Source organism: Heterodontus francisci, chromosome 6 (assembly GCF_036365525.1).
Source record: "Heterodontus francisci isolate sHetFra1 chromosome 6, sHetFra1.hap1, whole genome shotgun sequence".
NCBI classification, from domain to species: Eukaryota; Metazoa; Chordata; class Chondrichthyes; order Heterodontiformes; family Heterodontidae; genus Heterodontus; species Heterodontus francisci.
In genome coordinates, this window is record NC_090376.1 from 28221166 (window position 1) to 28238314 (window position 17149).

Below are 17149 nucleotides of genomic sequence, written 5' to 3' on the forward strand. Positions count from 1 at the left end.
AAGCTATGAGAAGCAAATGTAGCCCAACTTTGCACAGCATAAGGCAACATACTTCAGAACAATGGTGAATACACCCTGTGTGCTACTCCACGTCTTCTACAAATCTATACATGGGAACAGTAGATGAATCAAGATCCATCGGCTCCTTCCTTACAAAGGTGAGAGATTCACCTCAATTGGCTACTTTATGATCATCAAAATGACATTTGACAGGGCCAAGAAAGATGTATTTTCATTTTTCATTCTCCACTTCCGCGTCCAGTTATCATTGGGGTTTCTTTTAAGCACCAAGACTATTCTTTGCAAGCTCTGTATGTGAGAAACCAAGGACAGATATCTCACGAATTTTAACCTGCCAGTATCTAGCAGCAGAGGAAGACTTATGCCCCACCCTCGCCACCAGCACCCACCGTCCTCCATTTACAGAACCATCTCAAATGTGCAATTCACTTTGTTAGATTCTGAAAATCTGCAGATAAAATTATACTGTGTGAATACTACAGCACAGGATACAGTAACAATAATTGTACTACAATCTTACTGCCAATGCAAGACGTTTTGATAAACCCAAAGCCCCATATAAACCATTAACCTATCTTTCTCTGTATTTCAGGCCAGGTAGGTCTCAGGTTTCAGCATGAGTCACTGCCAAGTTTACTGATCTCATCAAGGGCAGTGCTAGGTTGCTATAATTGGCCTCAGTGTTCTTGGTCGACGGAAGGCAAAGATCAGCCAGGGTCCTGGGTACTGATCACTATCCAGTGGCTCCTGCTGGAAGTGCATGTGTGGACGTTAGATTAGGTTTGGATCGTGTTCAACTACAATGGCTCCCGTAACTTAAAAGCTGGCTCAGCATCCGCAGTCCAAGCTCACAAATGAAGAATGGCCACTAGGGCAAGAGGGCTGCCGGCACACGTGGAATCATATCCCATTGTCAGTCAAGCCCTTCAGAAATGGAAGTAAGAAAACTAGAGGGCTGGGGAGAAGACACAGTGCCACACGATTATAAAATAAGGTTCAGTAATTAGAAGAGTTCTCATGATGGGTTCCAGATGCTGATCAAACAGTTGTGCATTTCTAGCATTTTCTGTTTTTGTTTCAATTTTCAATCTCTTCTTTTTAATGTTCCTGGTCTAAGAACATGAGAACACAAGAAATAGGAGCAGGAGTGGGCCATATGGCCCATCGAGCCTCCTCCGCCATGGCTAATCTTAGGATTCAACTCCACTTTCCCGCTCACTCTCCATATCCCTTGAACCCGAGAGACCAAAAGTCTGTCTAGCTCAGCCTTAAATATGGACAATGGAGCATCCACTACCTTCTGGGGTACAGAATTCCAAAGATTCACAACCCTTTGAGTAAAGAAATTTCTCCTCATCTCAGTCATAAATGATCAACCCCTTATCCTGAGACTGTGCCCCCGTGTTTTAGATTCCCCAGCTAGGGGAAACAAACTCAATTTCTACCCTGTCAAGCCCCTTCAGAATCTTGTACATTTCAATGAGATCACCTCACATTCTTCTAAACTCCAGAGAATACAAGCCCAATTTAATCAGCCTCTAATCATAGGATAACCCTCTCATCCCAGGGACCATTCTAGTAAACCTTCGCTGTACTGCCTCCGTTGCAAGTACATCCTTCCTTAAATATGGAGACCAAAACTGCACACAGTATTCCAGATATGGTCTCACCAAGCCCTGTTCAATTGTAACAAGACATCTTTATTCTTGCCCTCCAATCCCCTTGCAATAAAAACCAACATACCATTTGCCTTCCTAATTGCTTGCTGTACTTGCATGCTAACTTTCTGTGTTCCTTATAGAAGCACACCCAAGTCTCTGAACAACAACATTTACAAGATACACATCTTTTTAAAAAAATTCTGCTTTTCTCTTCTTATGACCAAAATGAATAACCTCATACTTCCCCACATTATACTCCATCTGTCACCTTGTTGCCTACTCACTTAACCTGTCTATATCTCTTTGCAGCCTGTGTCCTCCTCACAGCTTACATTTCCACCTACCTTTGTACTGTCAGCAAATCTAGATACATTGCTCTCTGTCTCTTTATCTAAGTCATTAATATATATTGTAAATAGCTGAGGTCCCAGCACTGATCCTTGCGGCAATCCACTAATTACAGTCTGCCAACTTGAATATGCCCCATTTATGCCTACTCTTTGTTTCCTGTCTGTTAACCAGTCCTCTATCCATGCTAATATTTTACCCCCAGCTCTACGAGCCCTTATCTTGCCAATTAATCTTTTGTGGGGCACTTTATTGAATGCCTTTTGGAAATCCAGGTATAGTACATCTGCTGGTTCCCCTTTATCTGCCCTACTGGTTACATCCTCAAAAAACTCTAATAAATTTTACAATCATGATTTCCCCTTCATAAAACCATTTTGACTTTGCCTAATTATACTATGTTTTTCTAAGTACATTGCTATTACTTCCTTAATAATAGATTCCAGCACTTTCCCAACGACTGATGTCAGGCTAACTGGCTTGTAGTTTCCTGTTTTCTCTCTCCCCTCACCCCTTCCTTGAATAGCAGTGTTACATTTGCTAACTTTCAATTCACTGGGACCATTCCAGAATCCAGAGAATTTTGGAAAATCATAGCCAGTTAATTCACTATTTCTGCAGCTATCTCTTTTAGAACCCTAGGGTGTAGGCCATCAGATCCTGGAGATTTGTCGGATTTTAATCCCTTAAGTTTCTCCAATACTTTTTCTCTACTGTTATTAATTACCTTAATTTCTTCACTCTTTTTAGCCCCTAGGTTAGGCCTCTATTTCTGTAACGCAATTTGTGTCTTCTATTGTGAAGACAGACACAAAATATTTGTTCAATATCTCTGCCATTTCCTCATTCCCCATAATAATTTCTCCTATCTCTGTTTCTAAGGGACCAATGTTTCCTTTAGCTACTCTCTTCCTTTTTATATACTTGTAAAAGCTCTTACAATCTATTTTAATACTCCTAGCTAGTTTACTCTCATCCTATTTTTTCCCTTTTTATCAACTTTTTGGTGGCCCTTTGCAGGTTTCCAAAACACTCAATCCTCAGACTTGCTACTATTCTTTGCAACATTATAAGCCACTTCTTTTAATCTAATACCTTCCTTAACTTCCTGAGTAAACCATGGATGGATGTTTCTTGCTGAGTTTTTGTTTTTCAATGGAATGTATTTTTGTTGAACATTTTGAATTATTTCTTTAAATGCTTCCCACTGTTTATTTACTGCTGTTTGCCCAATCAACCTCAGCCAGCTATCTCCTCATACCTATGTAATTGGCTTTGTTTAAATTTAAGATTTTTGATTCTAGCATGTTGCTTTCAAACTTAACATGATCACTATTTCCCAGTGGATCTTTTACTATGAGATTACTAATTAACCCTACCTCATTACACAATACTAGATCTAAAATAGCTTGATCCTTGGTTGGTTCCGCAATGGATTGCTCCAGGAAACTGTCACGAAAACATTCCACAAACTCACCTTCTGGACCATCCTTGTCAATTTGATTGGTCCAGTCTATATAAAGATGAAAGTCCCCCACACAATTACTACATTGTCTTTGTTACATGCTCCAATAATTTCTTATTTAAAGCTCTATCTAACTGTATATCTACTGTTAGGGGGCCTATAAACTACTCCCACCAGCATTTTCTTGCTATTCTATTGCACACTGGGCAGTACATTTAACCAGTAGATGCCAAACAGCCTGAAACTGCCTTTCTTTAGTGTGCTTTTCACTCACAGAATTTCATCCTGATGGACAAATACACTGACTGAACAAAGAAAAAACTTGGGCTGGAATTTTACGCCCCCCCCAAAGAGCGGGATGGTGGCAGTGGGAAGGGGCGGGGTGCGTAAAATGGAGTGGGAGGTTTGGGGGGCCCTTCACGACCCGCTCCCGCCTCCGCTGCCATTTTACGTGGGACGGTGGCGGCAAAAACCCGCCCGCCCAGCCAGGCCAATCAAGGCCCTTAAGTGGCCACGGGGATTTTACCCTTGGCCAGTCGGGCAGCTCAGGCTTGAGAAAAGCTGCCTGACAAAAGGAGGCAGCTTTCTGACGGCCTGGAGGGTGGGGGGGGGGGTGCCCTCCTGATCAGACACGCTCTGCCCGACAGAGGGCCGCCCCCAATGCGCCAACCAGCCCCAACACCCAGCATGCCCCCATCCTCCCAATCAACACCCCCTGCCTCACCGGGCCCCAACCAATCACCCCAGGCAAAGCCCCAAAAACTCACCTTCTATTCAGGGCCTTCCTTCCTCTTCTTGTGGAAGCTGCGTTGCAGTCCCAGCAGTGGCCAACACCCAGCGGTGGCGCTGCTGGGACTAAGAGCTGCCAGCCCGCTGATTGGCCGGCAGCTTCATTGGGCGGGACCTCCTGCCTCAATGAGGAGAAAGTCCCGCCTAAGCCCGATTAAGGGCCTGGGGACCGTAAAATCCGGACTGGATCCCCAGCCCCGGCGGGGGCGGGATCACCACCGACTTTTTGGTCAGTGGACGGCTCCCATCCACCAAGGGAAAAATTCCAACCTTGCATTCATACAGCACCTAGTTCTTCTTTCCACATTCAAGGAATTAATTATTGAAGTGTAACCATGGCGCTTTCTAGCAAACACAGCAACCAATTTGCGAACTGCAAGGTTTCACAAACAATAAATGACTAGTTAATCTGCTTTTGGTGATATAATTAAAATATATATTTCAAAAAGCAGGAAATCTGAAATAAAACCAAAACTGTTGGGCACTCAGCATCTGCAGAGACAAAAGACAAGTTACAATATTTCGGGCGTGCAACCCATCATCAGAAGGGAAACATTTTTTACAATGTGAGTTATGATGATCTGGAATGTGCTGCCTGAAAGGATGGTGGAAGCAGGTTCAATAATAACTTTCAAAAGGAAATTGGATAAGTGCTTGGAATTAAAGCATTTGCAGGCCAATAGGTAAAGTGGAGGGGAGTGGGGCTAGTTGGACAATACTTCCAAAGAGCTGGCACAGGCATGATGGACTGAATGGCATCCGTCTGTGCTGTATCATTCTATGATTCTAAGGGTACAGAGCTGAAACATCATATACTGTCTTTTCTATTTACAGATGCTAGCTGACCTGTTGTGCGCCTCCAACATTTTCTGATTTTGGTAGTGTTAGTCGAGGGAAGAACATTAGCCAGGACACGAGGAGAACTTCATGCTCTTTATCAAATTGCACCATAGTATCTCTTATGTCCACTTTACCAAGCAGACAGGGTCTCAGTTTAATAACCCCTGATGATGCAACATCCGTCAGTACTATGCTGAAATGTCAGTCTAGATTACAAAAGAACATAAGAAATGGGAGCAGGAATAAACCTTAACGCCCCTTGAGCCTGCGCTGCCATTCAATACAATCATGGCTGATCTTCTACCTCAACTCCATTATGTGCTCAAGTCCTGGAAGGAGCTTGAACCTAGAACCTTCTGACTTACACAGCCTAACAGAGCTCACTGACACTGAAACTGGAACATGTCTTAACACTGTCTACAGTTTATTCAAAACTAAATATAGACTTTTGCCTCTCCTCCTTCATTACCGGATTTAAAGCCTCTTCTTTCTGATGTTTGTTATTGTTCAGATATCAGTGATGATATAAAGTCCATTGCACAAAACTGCTTTGAAATTCAAGCCCAGTGTTGTCAGCATCATTCAGACAATGACAGACAGCACTACAGTGGTTTGATCAATAGATACAGAGGCTGAGAGGTTTCGAAAATATCCTCCTTGCAATACAGGAAGGAAATATGCTGGCCATTCACAGTTAGCTGCTTTGCATGTTAATGTTGAGGTAGCAATAATTTTTTTCCAGTCAAGGGTGACTAGTACAATTATTGCCTCTCTCCCACACATACACATAAATCCTTACTGAAAGCTGACACGTTATATGGATCCAGATTTACAGCCATTGTGTAATGAAAGCACTATCTGTGCACAAATTCTGTTTGTGTACGACCATTTGCCACTCCAAGATATGCTTCCATTTTTAATTAGTTATCTTGAAAATGTTGCTGCCCAGTGTTTTATTAATATGACACGATATAAATGAGAGCAGACCTTTCTCAGTAATCACCTGACACCAGTGGCATTTTTCTCCCCAACTTTCTCCTCTACTTTCTTTCTGGTGGTGGTATCATGAAACCATCAACAATTATATTTCTCTTTTGCAGAATTCATCCTGATTTGAAAACTATCTTGGAAGTTGGTGTCAATGTTTCCAGATCCTGTGCCTTGGTATGGTGAATGCACTGTACAATATAACACTAGACAACACACACCAACAAAGTTCTAAGTTTAATCCTTAGTCAAGTCAGAGTTAGCTGGAGTAAGAGTTGAGACCTACAATTGGCCTCAATTAGGGAGAAGCTAAATGATGTAATGTCACAGAGCTCACTATCCAGTAATCCCTGCTGAAAAATACACGTGTGCATGTTGGGTGGAGATGATATTTAGCTCAGCTTGATGTTCCCCTGTGGTCAAAGAGCTTGACAATGCTCAGTATCCATGGTCACACATGAAGAATGGCCACTTGAGTGAAATGTTAAAGGGCTTCGGTTCTCTTAGCCTGTGTTTCCTTGAATATAGAGGATTCAGGGGGTGATCTAATTGAGGTGTTTCAGATGATGAAAGAATTTGAAAGGGTAGATAAAGAGAATCTATTTCCTCTAGTGGGGGAATCCAGAACAAGTGGGCATATCCTTAAAATTAGAACTAGGCCATTGAAGGGTTATGCACTTCTTCAGACAATGTGTGGGAGAAATATAGGACTCTCGCCCTGACAAAGCTGTTGAGACTAGGTCAATTGAAAATTTCAAAACTCACTTAATAAATTTTTGTTAGGCAAGGATATTAAGGGTTATAGAACCAAGGCAGGTAGATGGAATTAGGATACAGATCAGCCATGATCTAGCTGAATGTTAGAACAGGATTGAGGTGCACACTGACCTACTCCTGATCCTACGTTCAAGAGGAAATTAATGAGATAAATTCATAGGGCAACTTGTTTAAAATATTGCACAGCCAAACAATGTCCCATGACCATTGCATCATGCCACTACCAGGATGGTAGAAGACAAACTAAAGGGACCTTAGTCTTTGTTCATCTAGCAATCCTACGTTCTCATAATGTGTAATCAGTGCTCAAGTTACAAATGGCCTTACAATGCCACGAGAGATCCAAATGATGTATCTGTGCTCTTTAAATCAGCACGTTTTCACTTGCAACTTTAAACTGCTACTGTACCTTTACCCACTAAGTTGTGAATTGTGGTTGGATCCATTTCATCTGTAAAGGCATTGCATTTAGTCAATGCTCTCAAAATATTTTCTTTTGCTTTTTCCAAACTCCTGGTAGCAATGTATTATTAGAAGGCAAAAAAACAGAAATAGCTGCTGTTATTTAAAACTGCTGTCAAGCTCCCAGACCAGCAGAGTCAGGTTATTAATAAGACCAAAAATGGAGGCATCTGCTTCAAGTCCAAAACAGACAGAATTTGTACTAGTCTTAAGAACAGCTGACTCCTTTGAGGAAAATTCCAAAGAAGAGACTTTTTTTATTCCTTCATGAGACATGGGCATCGCTGGCTAGGCCAGCATTTATTGCCCATCCCTAATTGCCCTTGAGAAGGTGGTGGTGAGCTGCCTTCTTGAACCACTGCAGTCCATGTGAGGTAGGTATACCCACAGTGCTGTTAGGTAGGGAGTTCCAGGATTTTGACCAAGCGACTGTGAAGGAACGGTGATATAGTTCCAAGTCAGGATCGTGTGTGACTTGGAGGGGAACTTGCAGGTGGTGGTGTTCCCATGCATTTACTGCCGTTGTCCTTCTAGTTGGTAGGGGTCGCCGGTTTGGAAGGTGCTGTCTAAGGAGCCTTGGTGCGTTGCTGCAGTGCATCTTGTAGATGATGCACACTGCTGCCACTGTGCGTCAGTGGTGGAGGGAGTGAATGTTTGTGGATGGGGTGCCAATCATACAGGCTGCTTTGTCCTGGATGGTGTCGAGCTTCTTGAGTGTTGTTGGAGCTGCACCCATCCAGGCAAGTGGAGAGTCATAGAGTCATAGAGTTACTTGTGCCTTGTAGATGGTGGACAGGCTTTGGGGAGTCTGGTGGTGAGTTACTTGCCACAGGATTCCTAGCCTCTGACCTGCTCTTGTAGCCACGACATTTATATGGCTACTCCAGTCCAACTCCTGTTGTCAATACCAGGCCTTCCAACAGCTTCTAACCATCTCTTTTTTCCCCAAGTACAACAGTGTTTGTGTTCTCATGCATAATGGAAATGCAACAAGATGTGAGAAAGCAGCATGTTTATGCCATGGGTCACTTCTGAAGCCAATTTCCAAATAGTTTTGTTTCCCTTTGTAAATTCAACCCAATTGGAAGGGAGTCTAAACCACACCCAGCCGCATTTTGCAGTGTGACTTCTGTGGTAGTTACAAATTCCTCAAAGAATAAAACAGAAATAAAGAAATGTTTATTCCGGAAGTAGCAGAGAATATTTTACATTGACCTAATGATTGCTCGATGAATTATTGTATAGTTGTTCCTGAGCAGTTATTGTATATTCTCAGTCTGCATTATACATATCATGCATAATACATTTTTTTTACAGCGATTGCTGTATAATTGGGCTGAATTTCAACAACTGGCTAAAAAGTAAACAAACTGCTCCAAGGCTGCTTTACTTAGCTCAAAAAACAACAGTGACTATAAATATCTTCAAGTTACAGCATGTCGTAGAAGGGTTTACAGACCTATTGACCCCAAGAAGGAGGAACAATATTTTGCTATCAGTTAGCAGGTAAGTTGTGGAACTGCACGGGGATGACTGTAAACTCCAAGGGAACAGGAACAACAAGATAGCAAGAGAATAAAAGCAAAATACTGCAGATGCTGGAAATCTGAAATAAAAACAAGAAATGCTGGAAATAATCAGCAGGTCTGGCAGCATCTGTGCAGAGAGAAGCAGAGTTAACGTTTCAGATCAATGACCCTTCTTCAGAACTGACAAATATTAGAAATGTAAAAGGTTTTAAGCAAATAAAGCGGGGCTGGGAGGGAGGGGGGGTGGGGCAAGAGATAACAAAAGAGGTGTTGATAGGACAAGGTCACAGAGAATAACTGACCAGAAGATCATGGAACAAAGGCAAATGGTATATTAATGGTGTGCTGAAAGACAAAGCGTTAGTACAGAGAGGGTGTGAATTGACTGTAAAGCACAAAGCACTCCAAGCACAAACATTATAAAAAAACAGAAACAATGGGTAGGCGCAGTAGTAACAAACTAAACACACTAAAAAAAACAAAATAAAATAACCAAATAAAAAAGGAAAAAGAAAAAAAAAACTAAACATAAAAAGGGGAGGGGGGGCCGTCATGCTCTGAAATTATTGAATTCAATGTTCAGTCCAGCAGGCTGTAGCGTGCCTAATTGGTAAATGAGATGCTGTTCCTCGAGCTTGCGTTGATGTTCGCTGGAACACTGCAGCAATCCCAGGACAGAGATGTGAGCATGAGAGCAGGGGGAGGCCAGCAACTGGAAGCTCAGGGTCATGCTTACAGACTGAGCGAAAGTGTTCCACAAAGCGGTCTCCCCAATGTAGAGGAGACCAGATTGTGAGCAGAGAATACAATATACTAAATTGAAAGAAGTACAAGTAAATTGCTGCTTCACCTGAAAGGAGTGTTTGGGGCATTGGATAGTGGGGAGAGAGGAGGTAAATGGACAGGTATTACACCTCCTGCGATTGCAGGGAAAGGTGCCATGCGAATGGGACGAGGTGGTGGGGGTAATGGAGGGGTGGGTGAGGGTGTCGCGGAGGGAACGATCCCGATAGCAAGACATCTCTGCAGTTTTGAGACTTACTCAAAGTAGGACTATAAACTGAGCATAAATCTCTCTCTGTTTTCCTGTCATTTAACAAAATATATCTGTAACTGGGACTGATACTGTCATTGTTGGCTCAAGAAGAGAAAAGTAGATCCAAGTGTGGAAAAGGAGGTATCTTTAAAAGAATTTATGCAGGCGGATAGATGTGTAGGCTGGAGATGATCACCTAGGTCTTCTGAAAGACCTTAGTCTCTCTAAAGAGTAGGATACATTAAACCATGGCTGCTGATCACTTGAGACCTGGATTGTTTCTGTGAATCTCACCATTTTTCCACCATGAACTGAAGCAAATACTTGTTGAATTTTTTGGGCAGAGGGGTCTTCCAGGCTCCTGGCATTGCTTGAACTGCATTGATAACTTGTATACTAGGGATGAATGAATACTTCAAATGCATTCTTCTGACACAATAATCATTCTCCTTTTAGTTTGTTGGCCTTGGGTAAATGTAAGGTTACCATGCACCATTTTATCAATTTTCAGGTTGCATACGATTTCCTCCCTGCTTAAATAAAATCAAAATACAAACATCCGAGCATACGAATTAGGAGCAGGAGTAGGCCACTCGGCCCTTTGAACCTGCGCCGCCATTTAGTAAGTTCATGGCTGAACTGATTACTCCACATTTCCACCTGCACCCAATAACCTTCCATCCCCTTGCTTACCAAGAATCTATCTACCTCTGCCTTAAAATATTCAAAGACTCTACTTCCACCACCTTTTGAGGAAGAGAATTCCAATGACTCATGACCCTCTGAGAGAAAAAATTTCTCCACATCTCTGTCTAAAATGGGCGACCCCTTATTTTTAAACAGTGATCCCTAGTTCTAGATTCTCCCACAAGGGGAAACATCCTTTCTACATCCACCCTGTGAAGACCCCTCAGGATCTTACCTATTTCAAGCAAGGCACCTCTTACTCTTCTAAATTCCAGTGGATACAAGCCTAGCCTGTCCAATCTTTCCTCGTAAGACAGCCCGCCCATTCCAGGTATCAGTCTAGTAAACCTTCTCTGTACTGCCTCCAACGCACTTACATCCTTCCTTAAATAAGGAGATCAGTACAGTACAAAGTACTCCAGATGTGGTCTCACCAATGCCCTGTATAGCTGAAGCATAACCTCCCTACTTTGTATTCAATTCCCCTCGCAATAAATGATAACATTCTATTAGCTTTCCTAATTACGTGCTGTACCTGCATACTAACCTTTTGCGATTCATGCACTAGGACAAGATCCCTCTGTATTTCAGAGCTCTGCAATCTCTCACCATTTAGAGAATATGCTTCTTTTTTATTCTTCCTGCCAAAATGGACAATTTCACACTTTCCCACATTATACTCCACTTGCCAGGTCTTTGTCGACTCACTTAACCCATCTATATCCCTTCGTAGGCCCCTTATGTCCTCTTCACAAGTTACTTTCATACCTATCTTTGTGTCATCAGCAAATTTAGCAACCATGCCTTCGTTCCCTCCATCTAAGTCATTTATATAAATTGTAAAAAGTTGAGGCCCTAGCACAGATCCCTGTGGCACACCACTTGTTACATCTTGCCAACCAGAAAATGACCCATTTATGCCTACTCTCTGTTTCCTGTTAGCTAGCCAATCTTCTATCCACACCAATATGTTAACCCCTACACGATGAGCATTTATTTTCTGTAATAACCTTTGATGTGGCACCTTACCAAATGCCTTCTGGAAATCTAAGCACAATACACCCACCGGTTCCCCTTTATCCACAGCACATGTAACTCCCTCAAAGAACTCCAATAAATTCCTTTTCACAAAACCATGTTGACTCTGCCTGATTACCTTGAATGTTTCCAAATGCCTTGCTATAACGTCTTTAATAATAGCTTCTAACATTTTCCCAAGACAGATGTTAAGCTAACTGGCCTGTAGTTTCCTGTTTTCTGTCTCCCTCCCTTTTTAAATAAAGGAGTTACATTTGCTATTTTCCAATCTAATGGAAACTTCCCCGAATCTAGGGAAATTTGGAAAATTAAAACTAACGCATCAACTATCTCACTAGCCACTTCTTTTAACACCCCAGGATGGAGTCCATCAGAACCCGGGGACTTGTCAGCCCGCAGCACCAACAACTTGTTCAGTACCACTTCCCTGGTGATTGTAATTTTCTTGAGTTCCTCCCTCCCTTCCATTTCCTGACTTACATCTAATACTGGGATGTTCCTTGTGTCCTCAATATGACATGAAAATGATCTATTTAGTTGAATTCTCATCTTGCTGTATCATTGAGGCATTATATTTTCAGTGTGGCCCAACCTTGTAAGAAGGCTTTCCAAAATGACGCATCAACGATTGTTAAGAGCGCAGACATTTTATGCAGTAACTGGATTTCCTAAAGAACAAGAGTGCGTATATCAAATAAAACTAAGAATTTCCTTCATCTATAACCTTCATGTTTCACCGGAATTGGAAGAGATTGCTCCAGTAAAAGATGTCCTGGCATTGGCTACAATGCTGCACAGTCAGCGATCAAAAAGAACTTTGCCTATTGAAGCAATGAGCTTTCCTTATTATCTTATTCCTGTTTCATATGGCATTGTTCACAACCAATACTGAGTAAATGTGATTTACTATAACATCTCATGTTATGTGAAATAACTACATAATATTATGAACATTAATTTAACGTCAAAGTAATATAGAGGAGAAACAGTCTTTATTTACTATAGGCAATATTTTGAGGTTTTGGACATCTTAAAGATGACTAAAACAAACATGAGAAATCAAGTTCTAATTATCTACTTTATGTTTAAAGTGAGCACATCTACGTTTGCACCATAATATTTTTGTCTCCTTGCAACCCTATTTCTCACTCAATACCATACAGTTGACCACTAGCAGAGGATTGTGCAACCCTGTCTTGGAAGTAGCAGCTGAGAAAAGAGTTACATCAGCAGGTGGATCATCAATATGTAGACACAACAACTTTCAGCACTAGTTACTATCTCTGCATCAGGACAAGGATGACTTGTAACCAGTTACTTGCATTGGAGCAATTTGCTCAGCAGAATCATCACCCAGCATTGATTTCCCAAGCTTTGTTCTGTGGAGAGATTAAATTACTAAAGGCAAGCAACCAGCTGAAATTAGTCTGCATTGATTCACAATCGCAACTAACTTTATCTGATAAGATACATTCAGTCCCTCTCTGAAATTTGCAAGTTTTTTCCCCTCAAGACTGCGTTATGAAGTTCGCTTTAAGGGCTGCAATAATTTATAAAGTGGCCACTAACATCTTTTTTCCTCACTTCGCATTTATTCCTTTATCATTCCTTTTCCGCAGGCAGCAATATGATTCCATTAAGTGACTCCACAGTGGTGGTGCTCTGCCACTATATCAGCCACATCACCATTCTGAACGAACAAGTGTGAACACTAAAACCTGGATCTTCCAAACGACTTTATATTGTAATGCCAATCAGGGAAAATGGGCCTACATGTCGGGGGAAGATCTACTTTTCAACTCTAGAACTAATCACAGTATTCAACTGTAGGAAAAAGAGCCCAGCACCTTCCTCACTCAACATATACACACATTTCAAGCAGAGGTCACTCAATAATTTATTTTGATTTGTTCATGGGATGTGGGCATCGCTGGCAAGGCTAGCATTTATTGCCCATCCCTCAATTGCTCTTGTGCTGAGCTGCCTTCTTGGACACTGTAGTCCATCTGATGCTGTCAGGAAGGGAGTTCCAGGTTTTTGACCCAGTGAGACTGAAGGAATGGTGATATAGTTCCAAGACAGGATAGTGTTTGACTTGGAGGGGAACTTGCAGGTGATGGTGTTCCCTTGTGCCTGCTGCCCTTATCCTTCTAGATGGTAGAGGTCACAGGTTTGGAAGGTGCTGTCGAATTAGCCCTGGTGAGTTGCTGCAGTGCATCTTGTAGATGGTACACACTGCTACCACTGTGTGTCAGTGGCGGAGGGAGTGAATGTTTAAGGTGGTGGATGAGGTCTCAATCAAGTGGACTGCTTTGTCCTGGATGGTGCTAAGCTTCTGGATTGTTATTGGAGCTGCACTTATCCAAGCAAGTGGAGAGTATTCCATCACCTGGCTTGTGACTTGTAGATGGTGAAAAGGCTTTGAGGAGTCAGGAGGTGAGTTACTGACTGCAGAATTCCCAGCCTCTGACCTGCTCTTGTAGCCACAGTATTTATATGGCTGGTCCAGTTAAGTTTCTGGTCAATAGTAACCCCCAAGATGTTGATAGTGGACGATTCAGCAGTGGCAATGCCATTGAATGTCAAGGAGAGATGGTTGGATTCTCTCTTGTTGGAGATGGTCATTGGCTGGCGCTTGTGTGGCACAAATATTACTTGCCACTTATCAGCTCAAGCTTGAATGTTGTCCAGGTCTTGCTGCGTATTGGCACGGACTGCCTCAGTATCTGAGGAGTAGTGAATGGAACTAAACACTGTGCAATCATCAGCGAATATCCCCACCTCTGACCTTATGTTGGAGGCCAGGTCATTGATGAAGCAACTGAAGATGGTTGGGCCTAGGACACTACCCTGAGGAACTCCTGCAGTGATGGCCTGGAGTTGAGATGATTGGCCTCTCGCAACCACAACCATCTTCCTTGGTACGAGGTATGACTCCAACCAGCGGAAAGTTTTCCCGTGGATTCTCATTGATTTCAAATTTACAAGGGCTCCTTGATGCCACATTTGATCAAATGCTGTCTTGAAGTCTAGGGCAGTCACTCTCACCTCACCTCTTGAATTCAGCTCTTTTGTCCATGCTTCGACTAAGGCTGTAATGGGGTCTGGAGCCGAGTGGCCCTGGCGGAACCCAAACGGAGCATCAGTGAGTGGGTTATTGCTGTGTAAGTGCCGCTTGATAGCACTCTCAGCGATGCCTTCCATCACTTTGCTGATTATCGAGAGCAGACTGATGGGGTGGTAATTGGCCAGATTGGACTTGTCCTGCTTTTTGTGGATAGGACATATGTGGGAAATTTTCCACTTTGTTGGCTAGATACCAGTTTTGTAACTGGAACAGCTTGGCTAGGGACGCAGCTAGTCTTGATGCACAACTCTTCAGCACTACAGCTGGGATTTTGTCAGGGACTATAGCCTGTGCTGTATCCAGTGCACTCAGCCATTTTTTTTATCACATGGAGTGAAACTAATTGGCTGAAAACTGGCAAGTGCTACAGTGGGGACATCAGGAGTAGGCCAAGATGGATCATCCAGTTGGCACTTCTGACCGAAGGTGGTCACAAAGGTTTCAGCCTTGTCTTTTGCACTGATGTGATGGGCTCCCCCACATTGAGGAAGAGGATGTCTTTGGAGCCTCCTCCTCCTGTTAGTTAATTAATATCCACCACCATTCATGAACGGATGTTACAGCACTGCAGAGCTTTGATCTAATCTGTTGGTTGTGAGATAATTTAGCTCTGTCTCTTGCATGCTGCTTCTACTGTTTAACATGTAGCTTTAACAATGATCAGATAATGCTAACCTTAACAATTTTGCCCTTTCCAATACTACTTAGACAAGGTACTAGAACACTTGGTAGAAAGCTGGAAATAGAGAAATTATATTCTTTGAACCAAAACTCCAACAATAGCAGAGCAAACACAAAGGTTACTGTCATCTGAAGTTTGTTTAAGACTGGAGATTGGTTTCTGAGTTATTGAAAGGGTTAAGCTGTCTTCTCTCACTCTCTTTCCTGTGAATCCTGATCTCTACATAAACTTCTTCATTAAAATGTTACTGTCAAAACGTTTTAACTCTAATGTCACTGTGCAGTAACTCAATTGTAATGGTCCCTGAACCTTCAGTACCGCTCCTGTACTTAGCAACAAGTACTAGAGAGGCAGTAATGTGATGATCTGGGACAGTGGTGAGGGATCAAATTTGAAGATGCACATCTTTGCAAAAACCCTAAAGGGGAAAACAATAACCCTTAATGTTGAACCCTCAGATAGTATTACAAATTTAAAGGTTAAGATTCAGGACAAGGCCCCTGATATGTAGAAGTTGATCTTTGCTGGCAAACAGTCGGGAGGATGACCGGATGGACTGTCTGAGCTCAACATCCAGAAGAAGTCAACCTTTCACTTCCAGCCTAACAGGAAGGTGGTCAAGTTTGCTGTCCTTAAATATTACAATTGATGAGTGTGGCAAAAATCTATTGTCTGCAGCGTGAGTGCTCTTCTGGGAATGTAATGAAGGTCTTTTCATGGCTAGGCATTTTAACAGGTGACACTGTGGGAAGTGCTGTCTGAAATACTGCTTCAACAAGGCTGATGATGCATAATTATGTACATTTTAGTAAATGATGGAAAGTGAGAAAAAAAATCACCCAGACTCCAGCATGAATGCAATGTTCTGGGATACAAATTATCTGTCAGTTTACCATTCCCCATCTTTGGCAACAGTCCAATATTATGGCGGGGCAGGCAGCATTGGTGCATCATTGATGGGAGGAGGAGGGGAGAACCTATCCTACAGACTCACAGGGTGGTGTTAAAGTTACATTTAGCAACCTTACTGCTGGTGACAATGAATCAGAGATTAGCCTTAGCCTTTTATCTTGAGTCAGCTCTGTCACCTTGGAAGGTACTGGACCTTTTACTGGCCACCACCACTGCAAGGCCTAAGATTCTGGCACCAAAGTTCATTGACATTAACCAGGCAGTGACAAAGTACTTAAGGTACTGCATCAAATCTCACCCTCTCAGGCTAGACAACTGCCAGTGCATGGAGGAGCATGGCTGTCCACACAAGCCTTTTCATTTCAACTCAAGGCCACAACTTTGAAGGAATTAAAAAGGCAACCCATTCCCCATGGCTGCTCAAAGAGAAACCAACTCAAGGCTCAAGCTTCTTCCCTATTAAATCAAGAGCATGAAAGGAGAATCTGCATACATCTATAACCCAAAGTAAAATGGACCCATAAAAAGAGTTCAATTATTGCTGGCTGCATGTGTCAAACTATGATAAATGTACTGACAATATCACATTCCTAAATTCCTTTAGGTAGAAAGCTTGTATCCTGTGTCTGCATCTCTGGCATAAATCATTGTTAGGACAGAACAGTCAGGGTGAATCATTTTGGTTTTTTATATAAACGTGAAAATACTGGAAATTCCTAACATACTTTTGTTCTATTTATAGAAATGCCAGGATATGAAAAATATGTCAGCCTCAATCACATCTTTAC

At 42.3% G+C, this 17149-nt stretch overlaps 1 protein-coding gene and 1 pseudogene across 2 annotated transcripts in view; one reads left to right on the top strand and one right to left on the bottom strand.

Annotated features, from left to right (window-relative positions):
- Positions 1 to 17149, bottom strand: part of LOC137371209 (rho guanine nucleotide exchange factor 17-like) — a 522466-nt gene that overhangs the window by 328995 nt on the left and 176322 nt on the right. The gene's annotated exons all lie outside the window — the stretch shown is intronic.
- Positions 15847 to 16243, top strand: LOC137371210 (ubiquitin-ribosomal protein eS31 fusion protein-like; annotated as a pseudogene).